The 22,996-nt window shown below is 47.7% G+C and overlaps 1 protein-coding gene across 2 annotated transcripts in view; it reads left to right on the top strand.

Annotated features, from left to right (window-relative positions):
* The first annotated feature begins 17,922 nt into the window (after positions 1–17,922).
* Positions 17,923–22,996, top strand: part of SH3BP4 (SH3 domain binding protein 4) — a 79,047-nt gene continuing 73,973 nt past the window's right edge. The window contains exons 1-2 of one of the 2 annotated variants that reach the window (XM_036901049.2): positions 17,923–18,123; positions 19,250–19,368. The gene's annotated coding sequence lies outside the window, so the exon portion shown is untranslated. The remainder of the gene's footprint in view (positions 18,124–19,249; positions 19,369–22,996) is intronic. The other variant, XM_036901048.2, reaches the window with a different exon arrangement.

The following is a 22,996-nucleotide window of genomic DNA, read 5'->3' as shown; positions in this document are numbered from 1 at the left end:
ATGAGGCCTGTATTACTGTCAAATCAAAACCAGACAAAGGCATTACAGGAAATCAAAACTGCAGACATGCCTCCTTCATGAACAGACATACAAAAATCTTTTTTAGAGCATCAAAACCACTATTAATATAAAAAAAAGGAAATTATATCATGATCAGTTGGGTTTATTCCAGAAATGAAAGCTTGAATTTAATATTTAAAAATCAGTCCATTTAATTTACCATTAATACAATAAAGGAAAAAACCATTTGACAATTTAATTAGATATAACAAATAAAAATTATCTAGAAAATTCAATACCCATTAATTATTTTTGTAAAAACTCTCTCAAGAAACTAGGAATAGTGTCCCTCCCAAAGTTGATAAAAGACATCCAGGAAAAAAAAGTACTATTTTGTTTTATAGACCATACATAGAGAAAATCCACAGGATCTTATATTAAAGTTATTGGAACTACTAAGGGAATTAAGCAAGATGATAGGATAAACAAACAACATATGAATATCAATTGTATTTCTATATACTAGCAACAAATAATTGGAAAATTAAATTCAAAACAAAAACACTATAAAAGTACCAAAAAAATGAAATTTGAAAAACATGAAATACTAAAGGAAAAATTACAAGCTCTATGCAAGATTTATATGTTGGAAACTATAAAATGGTGCTGACATAATTAAAAGAGACCTAAGTAAATTAAGAGATATATCAAGTTAATGGACTGGATAATTTAATATTGTAAAAATGTCAGCTCTCTCCATATGATGTATAGATTTAGTGCAATCCCAGTCAAAACCCAAAAAGCTTCTAGAGTAATGTAAAAGCTGATTCTACAATTTATTTGGAAATGCAAAGAACCTAAAATAGCCAAAATAAAATTGAAAAAGAGGAACAAGTAGGAGAACCAGCACTGCCTGGTTTCAAGACTTCAAGTTTTCTATATGTGTGTTATATTTCAAAATTTTTAATTAAATCTTAAAAATTTAATGGCCAATATTCCAGTTCTTAGAAGTCCTTTTACCTGTTTTCACAACTCAAAGTCTAGCAGCATTGCTCTGAATTGCCCATCTCCGATATTCCTCCACCCATTTTCCTGAATATTATAAATTATTATAAAGACCACATGCAAGAGAGTGTGATTTTGGCACTGAGAAACCACTCCACACTCACTGAAATACCTAAAATTAAAAAGACTGACAACACCAAGTGCTGGAGAGGATGTAGAGTGACTGACATGAGTGTAAATGATACAATCTCTTTGGGAAATTATTTAGCAGTTTCCTGAAAAGTTGAACATATACCTACTCAATGGCCCCAGAATTCCACTCCTAGGTATTTATCCAAGGAAAAGGAAAGTATATCCACAAAAAGATGTATATAAGAATATTTATAGCACCTTTACTCAAAATTGCCAAAACAGACACACAACAGTCAAATATCCACTAATATGAGAACTGAAAAAAAGAAAAAGAAAACTACAGTGTGTATACAATGACTATGACTTGGAAATAACATGCAACTGAGTCATATAACATGGATAAATCTCAAAATAGGTTGAACCCAGTTACAAAAGAGTATGTGTTGTATGATTCACTTAGATGAACTTGAGGAACTGGGAAATAATCCAATTATAGAAATCAGAGCTGCAGTGCCTCTGTTAGGTGGAACATTGACCAAAACGTGGTGAGAGGGAAATTTCTGGGGTGATTGAAATATTTTATATCTTGATGGGGATATTGGTTATACATTTGTCAAGCTCATCTTAGGAGGTCAGTGTTGCATCATACATAGATTTTTCCAGAAGAGACTAAGTTATATTTTTAGGGATGCAAAAGTCAAAAACAAGGAAAAGAACTTACCACAAAAGGAAGGTAGTGGGTGTGCTAGAAGAGACACATGGGTGGGTCTTGGGATCCTGGAACATTCTATTGATCAACCTTGGACTTTTGGTTTCATGATTAGTTGTTAAAACACTCAATCATGTTTTATGCTATTTTCTGTATGTATGTCACCTTTCACAGAATCAAATAACTTTTTTAAAGTATTATGGTCAGTGCTACAGTTCTTAGAAATCCTTCATCATTTCTACAATTCACAGACTGAAGCAGCATGGATCTACACCCCACCTCCTTTTATTCTTCTCCCCCATTTTCCTGCATATTTCTTTAAAATGAAGCAGATTACCTATGTTTTTGTCTCTCTGTACCTTACCATTCAACACACTCCGGGGTTAGGTTTTCATCAGGTAGCTTACCACAGTATTTCTTTAATAAAGACGGCTTCCTTTCTAAGACTAATTCTAGTTCAAGTCGTTAAGCTCATAAAATTTACATCTTCCTACACACATGGAAGAGATAGGTGATGGGTAGATAGTGATAAACATAGACATTCCTTAAGAACACTGAATTTTCAGGATTCCAGGATAACATGATCCTAACTATTTCACTCTCTGTTGGAAGCTTCTCATTTCTATGGTGATGCGCCACCTCCAGCCAGACCTGCCTTTTTGTGAGATCCCTGATAATTGGACTATGGCACTTGCTATCAAATCCTTGATGCACAGCTGAGTGAATATAGAACATCATTTTGACAATGCATTTCACAGTAAAATACAAATTGCTATGCATTCAGATTGTACATCAAACACATTTGTGGGGTGCTAAATATTCAGAAAAAGGGAATGCAGGTGAGCACTGTTCAGAGCTGGCTCAGAGGCATCCACAGGAGAGAGGGCAGATGTAAGCAGCTTCTATCTCCAAGTCCATTTAGAGGCAGATTCCTGGAAGTACCAGGGGATCCATATTTAAAACTTGCTTCTCAGCATAATCCCAAATCATAAAGTCTGTTACTAGCACAGCAAGACTCCAATGTACAGTTTTATATTCAGCCTGTTTTAGGACACAAAGTACGAGGAACCCAGTAGCACTTTGTAGCTTGTTCCTGATCTGCTTTGCTACCACTGGGAAATGCTTTCACCTGTATGAGTTTTGTCACTGGGGGGTTAAAAGGAAGACAAGGAACAGCAGAAAGTGTCTGCAGGCAGCCTTGTGAGTCCCCCTGGACTGAGCTGGGCACTCGGACGTTTGGGAGGCCGTTCTGGCATTAAAAAATATGCTCAATGTTACCTGCCATTCTCTGCAGAAACACCTACTAAGCCCAAGGAAGGGGGAGACCACAGAAGGGCCAACTCGGGAAACCAGCTCTCCTGTCAGCATATATGGTTGAAAGCTGCCCCATATGCCCAGCCTGCCCATATCACCCTCAGATACACAGCCGAGCCAGAGCCCATTGTTGCAACAAGGCATTTTACAGGGACACTCCAGGGCTCACTGCTGTTCGGGGCAAACCTGCGAAGAGAGAGAGCTGACCTGCTAGGGGTGGGCCAGCAACGAGCCAAGCCTGGGAACCAAGAAAAAGAGGTCAGTGTGGAGGTGCTCAGCCTCCGCTGGTCTGGGGGACCATGGGTGCCTCAAGTTCCTGGGCTACGTCATCCAAGTGGTTGACGCTAAAAACAGGAGCAGCAACACACCCCCACTGACCCAGCTCAGTCCTGGGCGGGTCTCCAGCCAGCAGCTGACGCTCTCTGACCGCCAGGTCTGGCGGGTGAGTCCTGTCTGTTCAGAGACCATCCCTCTGGTGGTATTTAAGGCTGAGGGAATGCTTTCAGCATGTCAGGTGTTGGTACTCTTCTGTATTTATTAGAACATTCGTTATGGGCTGAATTGTGTCCCCTCAAAATTCCCATGTCCAAGTCCAAATCCCCAGTACCTCAGAGTGTGGGGTACCTCAGAGAGCTCTGTGAACATGTGATCTCAAAATCCATTCTGTTGTTCTGAGAAGAGCGAAGTGAATTAAAATTTGCTGGAACTCTACTCTGCACAGACACTGTTCTCGGCACACCAGAGGGTCCCACTTTTTAATTGAGATGGTGAAAAATAAGCATGTATAAAGCTGAGTAATTAAAATTCTAAATAATAGCTAAAGGTAACAGTTGGGTGGGTGACATATGGCAGTTAGAGAATAATCACTAGATGACTTGAAAGATAACATTGCTATTTGAAGAATATTGATCATAGACAAACTCCCACAGTCATCTAGAAAACATATTTTTCATCAGAATGAGTAATTAGGAGCAATTGAAGTGGTTAGTTTCACTAAATCTTGATAATATTACTTATTTGACAAATTAGGAGATTTCTGTTTCTTTGGACAGTGTTGCTTTCTGTTTGTCTGTTTGTTTTTACCCAACACTCAACTCAAGAAATGTAGATTATCCATTTGTGGATTTCTATAATAAATATTAAGTTCCAGGTTTTCTTCTGCAGCCATTTTGGAAATATTTCCTGCGATCAGCTGAGGCTTGCTCGCTGCACACAGGAATGTGTGCTCCGTGAATACTAATCTAAGAAAAGGACAGTGGTGGGACAACTGGTGGAGTCACGCAGAGACATGCTCCAGAGTTGAACGTAAAGACCATTAGGTTTTGTGCCCATTTTGCATTATCTTCTCATCAGCTCCTCCATTAGCACAAATAATGAAGTTTATAAAGTACATCGAAACTATTACGTGAGCATGAATCTTGTAATAGACTATTTCCTCAGCTCTGCTTAAAGGCTTCCATTTCCAATGAGGCATCAAGTACCTTTCTCAGAACTGCCTCCTTCGCCTTAGAAAGAAAAGAGCTGGAAGCATTTTGGGGAAACAGGTGACATAATGTAGGGGTCCTCAAGCTTGGCGCCCCGAGTTAAACTTGACCAGATGATGCTCGCAGGCGTGACACAGTCCTGGGGCTCTGCTGGGACTCAGAAGCAAGCCTGTGCCTGCTGGCTGCCACTCCAACTCTTCTTTCCTTCCAATAAAGCAAAACGGATGCCCTCCTCGAGGTAACAACTGTAACTCCTTTTAAAGTAGATCATCAGCCAACTTTTTCCTTTACATATTGCCAGTAACAAACTAGAGCATACCAAGCATGTAGAATTTCCCCTTGTGCAACGCCCCACATGAAATAAGCTGACATAGAGTAGAGCATAAAACAACCCCCATTATTTTAAGTAGCACACTCCAAAGAAAATACGAGAGTGGATTTATTTTGCAAGCAACTACATATACAAAACTTAAGCCCAAAGTCTCCTAGAAGAGTTGAGTGTAGACACACTTAAGAAAACCCATTCTCTCTCTGCTGGAAGGAACCCAGTTATGGAAGATCAATTTTCAAGCCAAAAATTAAAATACGTGGTCAGATAACAGACTATTTAAATTCAAGATGATGCTGTAAGATTGAGGCCATGCCACGAATCCTGACAAGGGGAGGACTGTGCTGCTCAGCCAAACTGGGGACAGAGGTAGATAATTAGGAATGGAAGCTCTTCTGGAAAGGCAGAGAGGAGCCTGGGGGGCTGCCCTGTCCATCACGACTGAGGTGTGCACGGTGTGTGACCTGGTGCCTCGCGAGGTGTGCTGGTCTCTGTCCATCAGCCCGCACTTCTGTGAAACAAAAATAGGAATTCTCCCTCCTGACTCTCAGGTTTCACTCTTCTCTTTGGCACTAAGAAAAGAGCCCCTCCCGCAGACGATTTGCATGCAAAAGTTCTTGGGTAACTATTTCTAAACATTAGAACCACAGCACAAACCATGACAGAACCAAATCTATTCATAAATAGCGGTGAAGCCAACGGCCAAAAACTCTCCCCACAGTTGCTAAAATCAAGCCAGTCCTGTGAAGCGATGGTCTCTCTCGCTTTCTCCAGGCAATTTTATAAACAGAACTTTGCAAGAGGATTCCTGAGACGTAAATATTTAGAAGGCATGTTTGCAGATAAAAATATTTCATTAATAAATATTTAGTGAAACCAAAGTGTTTCTGTGAATAGTACCAAGATGAGCAGTCCTTACATTAACAGAAATTACTATCTTTAGACAGTACTAAGTGGTGAGTCTACTTTAAATCTTTGAGAATCCAAACTTACCTAAGGATGTTGAAGAAATTTGAAAATCTTAGGAAACTAAGATGTTTACAAACATTAACCCTTTGGGAAGCAAAACAAAGGGATACAGACAACTGAAAGGTGGTGGAAGGGGCTTGAGGAGATGGAGGCATTCCAGAATGATCTATGTAAGAGAAGATGGCCAAGTGGTACACACACACACACACACACACACACACACATGCAGTTATGTTTTGTCATTTCATACTGATTTTTAAAAAATGTATTTGGAAGTTGCCTTGTCTATCCTGATGCTGTTTCACAGCACAAGAAGTTTCCAGTCCATTCTACTATCATGCATTTATTCATTCATTCAACCAAAGCTGAGTGTCAGACACTGTGAGAGAGGGTGGGATACAAAGCAAACAAATGCAAGTGCAGGCTTGTCCTCCTATACTTCAAGGCAAAGGAAACAGGAGTAAGCCCGGGATCACCATCGCTGGTGAGCATCATGGAGGGAAGCAACAGGGTGTCTCGCTTCTCTGGGCTGAGAGACTCAGGCGGTCCAACCATCCCGTTTGCCTGGGACTGTCCCAGATTAGTATCAAGTGCTTGGATATGGCTCAGGGCTGGGCAGCCTGGAAGAGTCGGTCACTTAGCTGGGAGGCACTTGAGCCACTGCTGGGACGTACGGTGGGCAGACCGCTGCCAGTGAGGCCTGAGATGCCCACCAGGATCTTAGCACATTGAGAGTCATTAAGCTTGAGGGAGAGGTGAAGGCCCTCCCCTGGAAAGAGGCTGTTGATGCCTCCTTATCAAGGTGCACAGACCTCCATTTCTTGGGGATGGTTTCCACGCTGAGCTCTCCATTGATACCCACACACCCTCCCTCACACCCTCACTTCTCATTTACCTGATACGTGTTTATCTATCTCTTCCTTTGTCACCATGTTTTAGGCCTGATTTTTGCATGTAGCATATCATTGGATTTTTTTGGTTGTTTTTAATCAATTTTCTCCCTTTACTTAGAGAATTAACCCATTTATACTCATCTTTAACATTCCATCTAGCTTCTGTCATCTTTTATGCTCTGGTTTGTTTTCCAGTTGTTTGCCTTTGTTTCTATTTTGTTTGGATGGGTTTTTCCCCTTTTTTTCTTTTGCTGTAGAGAGACTTCTAAGTGATTGATAACGCAAATTGCCTTTTAATCCTGTTTGATGTTACATCATAGATTTTAAAAATACATTTACAATGGATTCTTAACCTTAAAGGAAACAAGCCATCAAAGTCAGCAAGAAAGCAGGCATTGTAATATCCTTTAAGGAAGATGGTGAGTTTGTTTTAGCAATTATATAGGTTTATCTCCTTATGTTTAATGCGGCTCAGTGCCTGGTCTTTCCGGCCATGATTTCCTCAGTTTTGCATTCTGCTTCAAGGCTCATTTGATTTCATTCCACTATTACTTTAATTATCAGTTTCACTCCATCTCCATTCTGGACTCTTTTCTGAAATGCTATTATCCGTAATTTTTAGAGCTGTCCTCTGTGTAGTTTTTCTTTCTCTCCTAGATTCAGTCAGCTCAGGCTGCTATGCACACACCACAGGCCGGAGGCTGCACACCAAGTACTGTTTTCTCCCTTCCCGGGGGCTGAAAGTCCGAGATCGGGCGGAGCTCTGGCGAGAGCCTCTTCCTGGCTTGCAGACACCACCGGCCCTGCCGTCTCCTTTATAAAGGCTCTGATCCCACAGTGAGGGCTCCACCCTCATGACTGACTTACCTCCCAAAGGCCCGCCTCCAAATACCATCCCCTTGCGGGTTAGAGTTTCAACAGACAAATTTTGGGGGGACACAAACATACATTAAATCCCCTTTAGTAGAACAACGGGTTGTGGTCCTTTTATTTGTTTCTCTCCATGGCCGAACATAGTGTTTACAAAGGCCAGTTTATCGGAATGCCACCTACGGGAACTCAGGACCTGCAGAAGGGATGCGCCAGGAGGGGACTCTAAACCGGACTGGGCCTCAGACACGTGAATGGCTACGTACTGAAGGAAGACGGAGGTGCGGAGCCCTTCACCCCCACCGTCATGGCCTGTCTTGGCTGTTGCTACTAGGCCAAAGGCTTGCACCTCTGCAGCGGCACTGAACTCCCTCATGATCTGGCTGCTGCACCCCAAACACGGCCACGGAGCGAGCTGAAGAGCACACCTGGCCACCTCTTCATCTCCGTAACCACTTTCTTGAGAAAGTCCTCAGCACTGGGAACCATCTTTGCCTCCCGTTCCTTGCCCAACCCACTGTCCTTTGCCCCTGCACCTCTGTCCTGGCTAATGCTAAGGTGACCCACGAGCAGCCTATTGACAACCCAGGGGAGGTTCTTGTGCATTTATTTTTTGGTCGTCTTGCTGATAGTTGACACTGCTAATCCCTCCCATACTTGAATTTTTCTCTAGCTGCCTTGAGAGGCTCCTATCTACCCTGAACTCCTTCCCATTCCTTTGACTGTTCCTTCTCAGTCTTCTAGTAATTTCTCTCTTGATTTTCATGCATCACTCAACAAATGTTCACGGAGCACCAAGTATCCCCCAGCGGACACAGAGGTGATGAGAGCCTCTTCTCTCATGGAACTTGCAATCCAGTGTCGGGGGTGGAGGAAGAGCGAGGAGCAGGCAGTAAACAGATGGATGAATGAGCAGGGAATCCGTTATCAGAGGACCCCAAGTGTAGGTGGCGAAGGAGAGAGGGCTGCACCTGATGGACAGTAGCAGTGATTGGATTAAGGGGCTCAGAGGAGACGTCTCTGAGAAGCCCACTGTCCATCAGAAATGGAATGACGTGAGAAGGTGAGCGCCATGACCGTCTGGGGGAGCATGGGTCTGGCGTGAGCGTGAACGGCAGGTCCAAAGGTTCTGAGGCAGGGGCCTTGAGACGCGGGGGGAAGGCGAGAACAGGCGTCTGGGGGTAAGCACGGGGGCCCCTGAACACCAAGGCAGGTGTTCCCCGGGCTGCTGACATTAGTCTTCTTTCTCTGTATATTCTCATGGAGGGACTTAACCCACGCCCAGAGCTCCAATTAAGGCCTTCAGCTGATGGTTTCAAATCTGCAACTTCAGCCCGTACCTCTCAGCTAAGAATCAGACCCTGCAGTCAAGGCATCTCTACTTGAATGTTCTGCATGCATCTCAGATTCAACGTGTCCAAACCTCACCTCACCATTTCCTCTAGAATTACTCCTCATCCGGGATTCTCCATCCCACGAAGGGAGACAGGGTCCAATCAGTCAAAGGGGTTGAAACGGAGGCACCTCCACACACCCGCCAAACTCGTTTCCACCTTGTAATGTTCACAGTCTCTGCCTGTGTTCTCTGCCCACTGCTTCTGCCTAGTACCAGCTCTCAGCGCTTCTTGCCCTGCTTTCTGCACTAACCTGACCCAGGTCTGGTCCGCTTCTGGTCCATCCTCCACACTCCCGAGAAAGGGGGCTCTCATTATGCTCCCATTCGGCTTTACAGCTGGAGTTTTAGTTCAAGTCACTTGGAAAAGTGATTCTGTCCATCATTTGACTCTCCCCCAACCGCCCGGCCCACAGTCACACACACCTGAGCCATCTGCAGTTACCCCTGCAATATAGCTTGTTATTCCAGGTCCCCATGCCTTTCCAAGCTGCTTGTAATGCCCAGATCCTCTGCAAGCAATTTATGCCTATCATCCATTAAAATTAAACCCCAAAAGGCTAAGTCAATTGTGGCCCATTCCTACAGTGAGCCGCTAGACCCCTTGAAAAGAAGGAGGCAATGCTCTGAAAATGGCTTCAGAACTGCCTCCAGGGTATTCTGTTTATGCAAAAAGCAAGAATAACACAGAACAGAGTGTATGGGATGCTACCATTTATGTAAAAAAAAAAAAAGAAGAGAGAGAGAGAGAATATTAGAAATACAAAGAAACAAACATTCAGTAGAAAATTTAGACAATAAAATGGAAGTGGTACATCAGAAAAGCAGAGCAGAAGGACAAAAAGATAGAAGGCAGGCAAGAACCAAATAAGGAAAAGATGGTGTCAATCCAGAAGGTCAAATACCCAAACAATAGGACTTCCATAAAGGGAACATGGGCTCAATTTACTTTTAAAAATTCAGGAATACTTCCCACAACTTAAAGACATGTGTTTTCAGACTGAAAATGCTGTTAAATCATCTGCCGTGAACCACAATAGGTAAAAATAGAACCACAGCAAGAACCATCTCTAGAAATTTCACAATCCTGGGAACACAGAGAAGTTTTTAAGGGCATTGAGAGAAAGAGAAACATATCCATGAAGTGGGTTCTGCCCATTAGATGCAAAAGAGCTGGTCTCTCTGGATAAGGTGGTGGGAGTCCTGTTAGCAGATAAGACACTCACCCCTGACTTAATGTATTTTCCCCCTCTTGGGCTCCAGGGAGCTGAATTCAATCCACGCTCAATGGCAGGCACTCTGACCAGTCATGTTTTGATGGGATAAAGAACTCCTACCATCCTTAATTCATATGACAAGTTTCTTAAACATTTATTTTCCTTTTAATGGCTTTACAGTCTATGTATTTATCAACTGTCTAAATCCTCTTGGAGGCACATGGGCAGGAAAAATAAGCCTGAAAGAAGATCTTCCTTCCATCGCCCCTTCCCAGGTGTGGCCAGCCTCGGGCTCAGAACTTACCTGCAGCCCAGGCCATCTCTGCCTATGGTACCTTCCCTTACCTTAAACTGCTCTTCTTCCCTGGGAACCCTGAACGACCTTCTTTGGCAGGGCTTGTCATGTTTAGGGGAAGGAGAAAGGAAGAAAGGCTGGCCTACACTTTTTTATGTGGTTATTTATTGTGTTTACTAGATCTTAAATTCTGTGAAAGCATGCCCACTGGGGCTACGTAGGGATCTCTTCTACTAGCTGCTCAGGCCGCCGTGACAAGAAGCCACAGACTGGGCTTGAACCACAGAGATTTATTCTCTCTCAGTTCTGGAGGCTGCAAGTCCAAGATCGAGATGCCAGCTCAGGATCTGGTTTCTGGAGAGAGCTCTCCTGGCTTGCAGAGGCTGCCTCTGCACTGTGTCCTCACACAGCCTTTCCTCTGTTGGTGTGGAGAGAGAAATCTCTGGCGTTTCTTCCTCTTCTATAAAGCCAGCGAGCTTATTGATGAGAGCCCCTCCCTTTGACCTTGCTCAGCCTTCACTCCCTCTCCCTTAAGGCCCTGTCTCCAAATACAGTCACACTGAGGGCCAGGGTTTCAACGCACAAACACAATTCGGTCCATACCAGCTCTTAAATGTTGGTTAATTGAATCAATGAATCTGGAATCCTGGGGTTTGTGGAGACTTCAGAGTGATCTATTTACTTATAGACCGAGAGAAGAAAAGTGGCCTATCCAAGGTCACACAGGCTGTGTGAGCCCAGCTGCAGCCACCTGGGCCTCCCTGGTCACCGAAGAGGAGCAGGCACGAGAGTTGCTGGTGAAGAGCATCTGGTGTGAAAGAGACCTGGGTTCAAGTCCCTGATGTACCACTTTCTAGCTACGTGTGGCCTTGAGAAGCCCCATCTAATCAGTAAGAATAACTTTTGTAAAAATGAAGATAATGGTGAAGCATGTACCATCATACCCAGCATTCTAGAGGCACACAAATGCTCTTTGTTTAATTTGACTCCCTGTTGCTTGGGGAAGGTGCTACCCAAGCTCATGTGGGATTCTAAGATGACAGAGATGGTCTGTGCCTTTGACTGGCTCTTTCTGCAGCTGCCTGAGAAACAAGATCCACGGTGTGGGGATCCAAGAGACCCCACACTCAGGCTGGGTCTACCTGCAAGGTGCAGAGCAGAATAAATGCGGGAGAGAGCTTCCTGTGGAAACTAATGATGGTGTGGAATTCAAAGGCTACATTTTGAGCAAGTGGGGAAACAGAGTGCAATCACCCAAGCCCTCATCTGAGAGATGCAGTGACAAGGACCTAGCGATGGTGTCCTTATGCCGATGAAATAGGTCAGGTCCACAAAGAACTAAGCAACAGCCCAGAAACCTGCATCTCATTGCATAAATTCCACACCATGCCCTGTATGGGAAGGACCTGGAAGTTGGCATGAGACACCCAGAGGTTTTTCAGTGTGCAATGCAGGGCCACACATTTTTAATGGTATGCACCTGATCCATACTTCTAGAATAAGTGCTTCGTTGCTCTCTAAAAGAGCCTCTCCCATATTAGAGTCCAGAGAGAGACCCCTCACCCCATCTAAGAGAGTTTAGAGTCTGCTGCTCAGACGGGAAAACAAGGAAGCCCCCTTGACACCATTTGCAAGCGTGTCTGGACAAAGAGTCCACCTGATTACTGCCCCATGGTGGCCCTCTCTGAACATGCCCAGTTATTTGGACAGGGAGCAGGGTCACCTCTGCAGGCCAACTGCCCCCTGCCCTCTGCCTTACCTTAACCCTAATACAGACTTGTGGCTGGAGCATCTCAGGCTGATATATTCAACTCAAAGTGGGGCCACTAGAAAGGACTGCCACAATGCCAAGCCCATAGCAGGCCACCTCCCGACACCATCCTCTTCTTCCTTGTAACAGATCCAGAGGGTGCTTGGCTCTCTGCTGACCAGAGCAGGTCTGCCTGACAGTTTCAGGGTCCATCTCCAGGCCTGGGATGTCTGCTTTCAGTTAAACACTAAGGTCTGTCGGCAGCTGGGAAGGAATGAATCATGAGGTCAAGACCAAGATCAAGTCTTAGAGTTGCAACAATCACGACTCCCCTTGACACCAAGTGGTCTGGAGAAATGGGTCCCCGTGCACTGAAGAGTGGCTGGAAGTTCAGATATGGGAGTGGGGAGGACACAGAGTTAAGTTCTATCACTGCTCTAGCTGTGATCTTAGCTGAATCTTTCAAATTCTCTGAACCTTAGTTTCTGTCCCAACCATGTCTTTTATTTTCCGTATTCTCATACACCCCCCCTGTGTTCAGGCTGGATCAGGTAGCTATTCTGTATGCACCCTGACACCTATGTGACTACTTATCACTCTATCACATAATTGCTGGTTCCCATTGCTGTGTACTTCTTAGATAGAAGGATCTAGAATGTACTTATCTTCTTATCCCCAGCTCTTAGCACTGCCTGGCATACGAGCATTCTAGACATGTTTGTGAAATGAACAACAGAATAAATGAATGAGGAAATGAGTATTTATTTAGAAGTATCTCTAGAAGTTTCCTGAAAGCCACAGAATTCCTTCCAGCTGACTCTTTTGTCTGCATCCCTTCTGGATTCTGCACAAGAGAATCACATGCTCCCCTGACGCCCTAGTTATGCCCCTGTGTCTATGAATTAATTAAGGACACCCGGCAGGATGGAGGGCTCAGCCTCACAGCATTTCAGGGTTGGAAGGATAGAGACTTCCCACGATGGCAAAAAAAGTCAGCCAACATTTTCTGACTAAAACAGAGACCCTCTCGTATAGTTAGTTTCTTATTAAATGCTTGGCAGAGCAACTTTCCCTGAGCTAAGGATGGAGCAGCACGTGAGCACAGTGTGATTATTCGCGTCCTGCCCAGTCCTGGGCTCTGGGGGACCAGTACCCACAGACGGCTCTGTCCTCACCTGCGACCATTCTCCACATTGCTCTTGCATCTCAGTCACTAAGACATGAAGCTCTTTCTGGCCTTAGAGTCTTTGCACACGCGGTTCCCTCCGCCCCACATGCCCCGCCCCGGCTTCTTTCACTTTGGGGTACCCTTCCCCCTGAGGGCCCTCTGTAGCCTCCTTCCCAAGGCAGGTGTCTCTAATATCTCCTTTCTCGGCCCCTGGGGCTATCGGTTACAGCACTACGACCCACAGCTGGTCCCTCTTTCTGTCTCAAACTGTCACTGGTCTCAGCTCCAGGAGAGCAGGGTGGGCTCTCTTGCCCTCTATTCTCAGGGCTGAGCCCAGGGCCCGGCACACAGTATGTGTTCAATAAATATTCCTCGAGTGCACAAATGTCATTCTTCAGGTTTGTGAATCATGCAAGGAGGATACAGGGTATTTATCCAAGCTAGGGCTTTCACGTTCTGAGTCAGAGACAACAAATTTGAAATTCTACTCAGCCACATTGATGATTCAGTTTCTATTTTATAGATGCCACTGGAAAAATACCAAATACCTTATACTCTTCTGTTCTCCCTTAGCTGTGCTTTGTATCGTTTTATTCTATTTTCCCCCTGAGTCATTTCACTCCACCAAAGGAACGCTATTCTTCTCATCTCCGTTGAGAATGCCCGTGCACGTATCTCCCCGTAGAGAATGCAGAGATATCTCCATGACAGGCCCACCTGTGATTTCTGAGTGGTTACCTCCTAAGTGAGTGCACTGCATGGATGGCCAGAACGCCACAACCCATTAGCACACTTTGGTAGAGTTCAGGACAGTATTACCTCTCTTAGCAGTCATTCCTGTTTGAGAGGCTGTTCCCAGGGGTGCTGCATCTGTTCTGAGAAGCCCCTAGAATGCCTCTTGGTGGTGGGTGGTGTGGAGCAGCTTCAACTCTTGCTGCTTTAAATAACAGTGGTGCCACATAGACAGTTCAAGCCCTCTCCACACCCTTATTAGTTCCCCATGCATGTCACTTTCCTCCACATGGGAGATTTCCTAAAATGGTGTGTTTCCTATTCACTGCGGACATGCCATGACAGAGGAGCGCGCACTCAGGGCGGACTTTGGCAGGTGAAATCCTTTTCTAAAGTCTGAAGTTCACTTTCTTGGACTGTCTGTTCAGCCCTTTCCCCTCAGGATAGTGTGACCAGCCCAATGATAACTACAGTGGCTTGAAAAAAGGTATTTCTATGTGCAGTGGCTATAAAACCAGGATTGTCATCTTGGGTTTTATGTGAATCAAAAAATACCTTGTAAGTAAGTGTGTGTATAAATAATCATGACAGTAGCTTATATTGATAAATGAAGTATGCACTGCACAGAGCAATTTGTACACATTCTTTCACTTAATCCTTGCCTCCTTAAGAAACCCAGTGGTGAAGTGGCATTCAACCTAGGGCTGCCTGATTTCAGTTCCCATAGCACTCAATCTGCCTGTATTTATTTGTACATATGCAAAAATAGATGAATATGTATATACACACATCACACACATATGTATCACCAATACACACACATGCATGCTAACATATATGTAAATGCTTAGAAAAAGTTTCTGGATGGATACATAACACACACGGTTAACTATGGAATCTTGGAAGAGAGTATGAAATGGCAGATCGATGCTTGTTACTCTACACACTTCTCTAGTCATTTGAATCTTTTGAGACAAGAATGTGTTATTTTGTTACTTAAAAAAAAACCCAAGTTATTGGTTTTGCTGTGTATGTTCCCACTAGAAGTCTTTATTGAGTAATTGAATGTTACGAGTAACTCATGTTTTTTCTTTTTTTTGTCTTTGGAAGGGCAAGTAATAAAAATTGGTGGAATGAGAAAGCATTAATTCAACAGGGAGTGACATCTGGAGACCTCTTGCCTCCCAGAACATGAAAGACAAAACAGTCCACAGATCACTTACCACCTAACGGTGCAATGCTTTCTCCACAGCCCTGGCCAGCCTCAGGTGCAATTTGAGCTATTGCAGTGGGAGTACCCGATAATGCATTCATGCCTTTTTTGCCATTCTCTTGAAACATTCTGACCCTTCCACCCCCCCCCCCCCAAAAGCAGGCACTTTGTTTATATGCATCGTAGCCTGCTTTCCCACAGCACTGTGCTCCTCATGATTTTAATCTCACACCCAAGGAATTCTGCTTTTCCCAGCTAGGACTCAGGCTTTCTGCTTGGTGATTTTGTGTTCTGCCCTTGCTTCCTTCATTAGCATCGTCACACCATCAGTGTGGCTGCCGAGCTCTCCATGCTTTGGGCCATTCGTGACACCTCTCAGAATCATCTTCTCATACCCTTTGTGCATTTCCTACTAGCTTGTCTTCTACAATGCTTTATAGGCATTTTCTTACCCAGTAAGGATATTAGTGATTTGGAAAAGCAGCAGTAACAGTGGCGAAACCTCACAGAAAGCAGCTCTTCACCAGTATGCTGAGCATTTTACATGCTACACTGAATTTCCACACTCATTTAGGAAACTAAGTCACCGGCAAAATAACTTGCAGAGATTCAAGCCCAGCAGAGCTGGCTCCCAGGTCAGTGTTCCTAACATGCGCCTGTACCACTTAGGACTCCCTGGGCCCCCACACAGCCACTAGGTGTCCTCCTCTCCGAGATTCCCCTACCTGCCCCTTCTGGGTGACTGACTCCTCTAAAATCTGCAGCATACATTTTAGGCAATTGTATCCATTTTCAGGAATTCAGTCCTCACAGGGATGACACCAAAATCAGAACACCAACCTCCATGCTTCTAGATCCATGTCTCTGTCTTCCTGTGTCTCCTGAAAATTCAATGTAGACTTCAAGTCCAGAGATAGAAAACCAGACTTTTTAGGTAAAGTGAGGTCTCCAAAACAGAGGGAGCAACAAGCATTTGGGATCTTGAAAATCCAGGGTTTGAATTTAGACTTCCACACCCCAGTGATCATGATACAGTGCATAAAGTCTAAGGTCACCTATAAAATGGGAATAATACCTGCCTGGCTAGGTGATGGTGAGGAATGACTCAGGAGTATCTAGCTCTCTGAACCTGGAACAATAAATGTGAGTTTTTCTCCCCCTAAAGACCTTCGCTTCCTTCTGGTTTCTGCCTTGCAGGGGCCTCCAGTCCTGCGGTAAGGTGGCTGGCAGCCCCCTGAAGTGCTTAGAACCCAGCCCCTGGAGTGCCTCGGGTCAAATTCTGGTTCCACCACTTTCTTGCTGTCAAATCAACCTTCCAAATTTCAGTGTACTCATGTGTAAAATGGACTAATGAGAGCAGCCATGTGTGGGACTTTTTGAGGATTAAGTGCATCAGCCCATGGAAAGTGCTTGCCACACATTAAGTGGTGCATTCATTCACCGAGCATTCATTGAGCGCTTACTACGTGCCAGTCATGTTCTAGGCATTGGGGACCCGGCGGTGCGCAGGCCAGACGAAGTGTATACAAGTGGTTAGGATACTACGTATCCATTTGCATTCTGCCTTGCCCGAAGTTCTCCCTTTGAAACTTTTCACCCGACCGCCTCCTCGGATTTCGGTCTTTTTAACTTCGTTTACCCCCCACAGCTGCGCACCTGCCGTCCTTCCACGGTCCTCGGCTCAGAACCAGGCGCCCGCTCGGTCGCCTGGCCGACGCCCTCTCGCGGATCCGAGCTTCACCCAGGGGTCTCCGAGAAAGGGCAGGGAGGACGGGGTGTGGGGGCACAGGAGCCCGGCCAAAAGGCTGCGATGAAACAAACAGCCGCTTCCAGGTCTGCTGGGCACCAGGGACCACCATCCCGAGAGCCCCCGGTGGCCCGCGCCCCGACAGGCGCCGGCAGGAGGAAAAGGAGCGGCGCCGAGGCGGGTTCCTGACCGGGTTCGGGCAGACTCGGCGCCACCCCCGCCTGCGCGATCGCTCCGGCGCGGCCTCCTGGCGGCCTCGGTTCCCGCCGCAGTCTGCGCTCGCCTCGCCCCTGTAAACACACCCCGCCCCCTGCCTCGGGCGGCCCGGCTCGGCTCCGACCCTGGGCGCTAGCTCCGCCCCCAGCCTCCGGGCTACAACGGCTCGGCCTGGCCCCGCCCCCTGCCTAAATCTGGCCTTTCGGCGGCCTCGGCTCGGCCCCGCCCCTCCCTCCCCGCCCCCTGCTTATTCACACCCCGCCACGGTCTACGGCCCTTTGGCCACGCCCCCACCTTTGCCTCGCCCCCATCCGCCCAGTCTCCCGGCGGCCTGGGCTCGGCCACTCCCCGGCCCCCAGCCCGGCACCCCGCCGTCTCCCGAGTGGCCTCGGCTCAGGCTCCGCCCCTGCCGTCCAGAGCTCCCCCAGAGGCACCGCCCCTCGAGGCCCCGCCCCGAGGCCCCGCCCCGGCGCGGAGACCACCCCCGCCGCCCGCGCCCGGCCCCGCCCGGCGCGGGGACCGCCCTCCGCCCGCGGAGGCGGGGGCCAGGCGCTCGGGGCTCTCTCGGCGGTCCCGGCCGGTCGTCGCTGCCGCGCGGTGATTCCCACGAGCCGCGCGCGCCTCCGCCGGCGGAGAGCCCAGACCGCGAGGAGAGCCCAGACGCCCGCGAGGACGCGATGCGAGCCAGGTAGGCGGACGGCCCCCCGGCCCCGCGCCGGGCCTCGCTCCCGCGGTGCCTGCCGGGCTCGGCGGCCGTGCACACCTCCGGGCGCCGATCGCTGCCCGCCGCCTGAGTTCGCCTTACCGGTGCCCCGCCAGCCCCGCGCGCCTCTCGGAGCCGAGCCGCTCTCGGAGCCCCGCGTGTGTCCGGCTGGTCTGCGTCCCGGCCCCGGCGCTTCCCGGGGCGACCTTGCCGGGTGGCCTCCCCGGCGGCCAGACGCGAGTCGGGGGTCGCGCTCGGCTCGCGGGGCGGTGGGGCCCGCCTAGTGCTACTCTTGGGGGAAGAGCAGGGCGCGCGGTCCCGGGTTAAACTTGGTGACAATGCATATTTCAACTTCTTCGGAGATGCCTTGTTTGAGGATGGAAGTGAAAGACCCTGTGTTCTGGATGGGCGGTCTGGGGGCGCAGCCGCCGCGTCGGTGACAGCGCCGGCCAGGGGCGTGGGGATGGTTGCGGGAGGCTAGTTGCCGGCTGAGTGATGTTCCCAGAAAGCCCGCTCCGCCGCGCGGTCGGCGGCCGGTAGGTCCCAGCCTTGGAGGCGGGCCGGTGGTGCAGCGGGGCACCGGGCCCGCGCGGGCTTCGCGGGGTGCTGGGCGGGAGAGCCGACTCCCTGCGTGCGGAGAGGGGTGTAGAGCCTCGCGGATCAGCGGGATGTGAAAAGGAAACCCGAGGCTGCATTTCATTCCTGCTGTTCTTTCCACGTTAGTGCCGTGGATTGGGACTGTGTTCTTGATCAGGAGTAGTAAGTTCAAGTAACTTTTGTTTTGCTCACAAAAGCAATTTATGCTCTGGGGTAGAAAACGTGGAAATAAAGAAAAATATGAAGAGTGAAACTGACACCGTCCGTGAGCCCAGAGTTCCTACCAGCCTTTAATATTTACATTCTTGGGGTCACAAACTTGCCGATTTCACCCATAATTAAAGACTGGGCCTCTCTTGCCTAAGTCAAGGTGATACCTTTATGCAACTCTCCCCTCCCCACTTTTCTAAATGAGATTGTTTCTGAGCAGAGTTTGGGCTTTGGGGCCTGGCTCCCTTATCAGCTGGTGGGGAGCCCGGTTTCCATCCACTGGTGGTCTCCCGGTCTTCTGCAGGCCTGAGACGGAGAGAGATGGAAGCAGGGAGTCAGCTTAGAACACTGGCTAAGACTGGATTGGCCGCTGCCTCTTCACCCTCCCCTGTGGTTTTGCTTCCTTGCCTTGTAAAAATAAAGGTAATGATTCTCAATCTGCTTCTCGGGCCACCATAAAAATTAATGGGTGGTTGGCAAAGCATTTGACATCCTTGGGTGGACAGCAGCTGTGTACTTGAAGGGGCTAGGGAACATTCTGCTCTTCTGTGTTGCTGTTGTTTTCAAATAAAACAGTCGACCTCCCACCTGGCCATCCTGACCAGGAAACAGACTCCAGGAATGTCTGCTGGAGCCTGGAGAATGTTCCTGCTTCCCTGTTCAGTGTAGTCTGTCCAGGACAAGGCCCTCAGAAAGTGGGGCCCTTGGAAGCAGCCGGCACTCCGAAATCAACATCTCCATGCTTCACTGCATTTGGGTAGATATGGAGAGGGTGAGGGGCATTGATAATGAAGACTGGCCCCGGGTTGCTCAGGCCTGATGCTTGTCCATCTGTGGAATGCGGAGGCCACGGAAACAGTTCGTTCTGGGAGGACTCAGAACGTGAACAGACCTGGCTTCCAGGGATTTGCTTTATGGCTCACTTGTTTACGAAATGAACAATGACCAGTTCAGCTCTGCAGTGCCTGAGAAAGCTTCTATGAGCCTTACTTTTTTCCTGTTGTCCCAAGATTCAGGCACCACACTTAAGTGGCCTTTTAAAACAATTAATAGGGATCGTACGATTTGTTAATTTCAGGTAAAACAAGCCCAGGTCGGGAGAGTGCCCCACTGCCTATGCCCCTTGCAGAGAAACTGATGCAAGAGCCTCTTTCTGTAGCAGGACTTGAGGGCTCCACTTTATCATTTGAGTTTTTTTTTTATTGTCCTCCCACCAGCACTTTGATCTGCACAAGGTCTAGTAGCCGATTCCAGCCCAGATACTGGGAGGTTTCCGGAAGGACCCAGGAAGTAGGCTGGACAAGTAGCTGATAAGTGTTCATACCCAGGTTCATTATCTATTAGTATTAAGCCCTTCATTTTCTCCATGTAGGGAAGAAGGGGGAGTCTTCCTGGATTTTCTTTGCTGTTGTTTCCTAACTTGATTTCTGGTTACCCGGCAGCCTGGAATTGTTTTCCTGCCGGCTGCTGGCACAGACTTTTCTTATTCTAATGGCTTCTAGTCTGGTAGTAAGATATGCTAATGTGAATGGGGTTTACGCCCTTGGGTCTTGGGTGGCCGCTTCAGTCTTTAAATCCTCGGATTTGGGCCAGTTAAGTGTGGGAGGTGTGTGTGAGCTCTTCATCTTTCTGGGAAGCGGCCGCCTGGCTTCTCTCCCGGTTTTAGGAGAGGCCTTGACCCAAACAAGGTTAAGAGGCACCAAGTTTGGCCCTTGCTGACCTCATCCTTGGCTCCCGGCAAACTTCCCTGGTTCCCTGTTTGTGGTACCAGCCTTGTTTTGACTGAGTAGAACTGCTATTTAGTGAGTGGGCCTTGGGCCAACCATGTGGGCTGCGCTTAGCTTTGTAATTTTCAAATTCGACACCTGAATTGGGCCATGTTACGATTTGTCTTCTGAGTGTTGGAGTCAGGCCCCTGGGATATTTCCTAAGGAAGGCCCTGGAGATGGGCACTGGGACTTAACTTTGTCCCAAGGTAGCTGCCTGCCAACCAGGAATTGGGAAAGGTCACCAAGCAGCTAAAAAGACTTCACAGGAAGTGCCCTTCTTGGGAGGGGAGCTCTGCCACCCAGCGCTTAAACTCAGCTTCCAGTGAGCTGGCTCTTCAAACAACAGAAGCCCCTCATTCTGCCATCACCCTCTGGAGGAGCGACAGGAAAATAATTCACTGAACACCCACGGAATGATCCAGCTACTTATTCAGGATTCTCCGGGGCGTCTGAGCCTGCTCAGTGGCCCTGAGGGCACCTGGGTGCTACTTAAATGTACCTGATGCCATCCGGAGCAGCATCTCGGGAAAGCGTGTCATGATTCAGCCTTTAGAAGGCAAGGGAATGCAGGAGGCATTTTGGAAATGAAGGGGGTTGTGATAAGGGCTAAACCACAAAGTAAACGACAGCCTCTGCACTGTGTGTCCACCAGGTGCACAAATAGCTTCCTAAACCCTCACTGAGTGAGTATGATCGGGAGAGAGTAGAGTGGTGCTGCGCTCACCTAACTGAGGTCAAGATTTGGAGTGTTTTAAGGAGTAGGAATAGGTATCGCTTGTTCAGGGTTTACTGTGTGTACCAGGCCTGGTGTGCACACACTAAAATCCTTACCAAAAAAGTTCCGTTTTTTCAGGGAATCTGGGAGGGTTTAGGCAGCATCTCCAACATAGTAGTGCAGTAAGGCTGAAGTTGGGATTTGAGCTTGGATCTGCCTGTGCCCGGAGCTCTGAATCACATGGACCAGTGTGTGCTGAAGTTAAACAAATGACTCTCAATCCTGTGTTTTGGCAGCATTAAGACAGGCGTGAAAATAGAGGGCCTGCTTGCCTTACACAATCAACAAAAAAGCTTGTGCTCTGAAGGTGATGAAATCTTTCAGTCTAGATGCAAGGCAGCCAGTTTGCACCATGGTTCCTGGGGGCCATGCCCTCGCCCTGTCTGCACGGTAGAGGTGGATTTATGTGGGAGTTTGTGATTTTGGAGTTGGGATCCCTCAGGACAGGATTGCCCTTGTACCATGAAAGGAGGGCATTCTGGGGAGATGGGGTCCCAAGAATAAAATCCAGATTATGGGAAGGCTGTTGGGCAAATGTAAGGTAAGGGTTCCACCTTCCACTTAGCAATCTAGTAAGTGACAGATGAATGAGATAATTCTTGTCTACGGGGAACTCTGCCGCGCCTGTTGGCCCAGCTCTTCTGAACAAATTGTAGGCTGCACTTCCTATGAGGGGATTTGGTGGCTGCATGTTCTTGTTGAGTCACCCTCAGCCCCCTCTGTCCTCCCCCAGCCCTCTGCGTCCTCCCCCAGCCCCAGGAACTGAGGGCAAGCCCTGCCTGTTCTTAGGAGCTGGGACGTGTGCTCCAGGCTACAGGCCTGACCAGAATACATGTCTCCTCTGCTGACTTCTCCAGCGGGCGAGGTCCCTGAGCTTGTAGGGGGCCGGCAGACCTGTTCCCTGAGGAACAAGGCAGAAAGCCTTGATGGTAGCATCTGCCAATTGCCATGGTGTGGTGTAAATACTGCCACCGTGGCAGATTTCCAGCTACCAGTGTTGGGACTGGAGGCATTACTAAATACTTAACTGTGTGGGAGTCGGTAGGAGCTGGCTCGGCACCCCTTTCATTGTGCCGAGCCCACCAGGCCGGCCCCCTCGTATAAAGGGTGCAACGATTGCCCTGCTTCTGCGTGGACGATGACTGCCTGGAGCTGTGCCGAGAAATTTCGGTGGCATTGTGCAGCCTGGTTTGGCCAGCAGGAGAAGAGCGCTTCCAAACTTCACGTTCACATCACCTGGGAGGTTAAAAAAAAAAAACAACCCTTTGCAGGCCTTTCCCCAGTGGAATCAGAATCCGAATCTCTCACAGTGGGGTGCAGACATTGGCAGTGTTTAAAAGTCCCCAGTAGAATGGTATTCTCGTGTGTAATACCAGGGTTGAACTCCACTGACGTAGGGAATTCGTGTAAGAGTAAAACTGGAGGTGTAAGGGCTTTGTAAGGTCTGAGCTTGCTTGCACACATGAACTGGTTATTTTTTCTCTGTCATAATTAGCAGTACAATTAT

This window comes from Manis pentadactyla, chromosome 6 (genome assembly GCF_030020395.1).
Source record: "Manis pentadactyla isolate mManPen7 chromosome 6, mManPen7.hap1, whole genome shotgun sequence".
NCBI lineage: Eukaryota > Metazoa > Chordata > Mammalia > Pholidota > Manidae > Manis > Manis pentadactyla.
The sequence above is the reverse complement of the archived record's forward strand: the minus strand, read 5'-3'. Positions and strand labels throughout refer to the sequence as shown.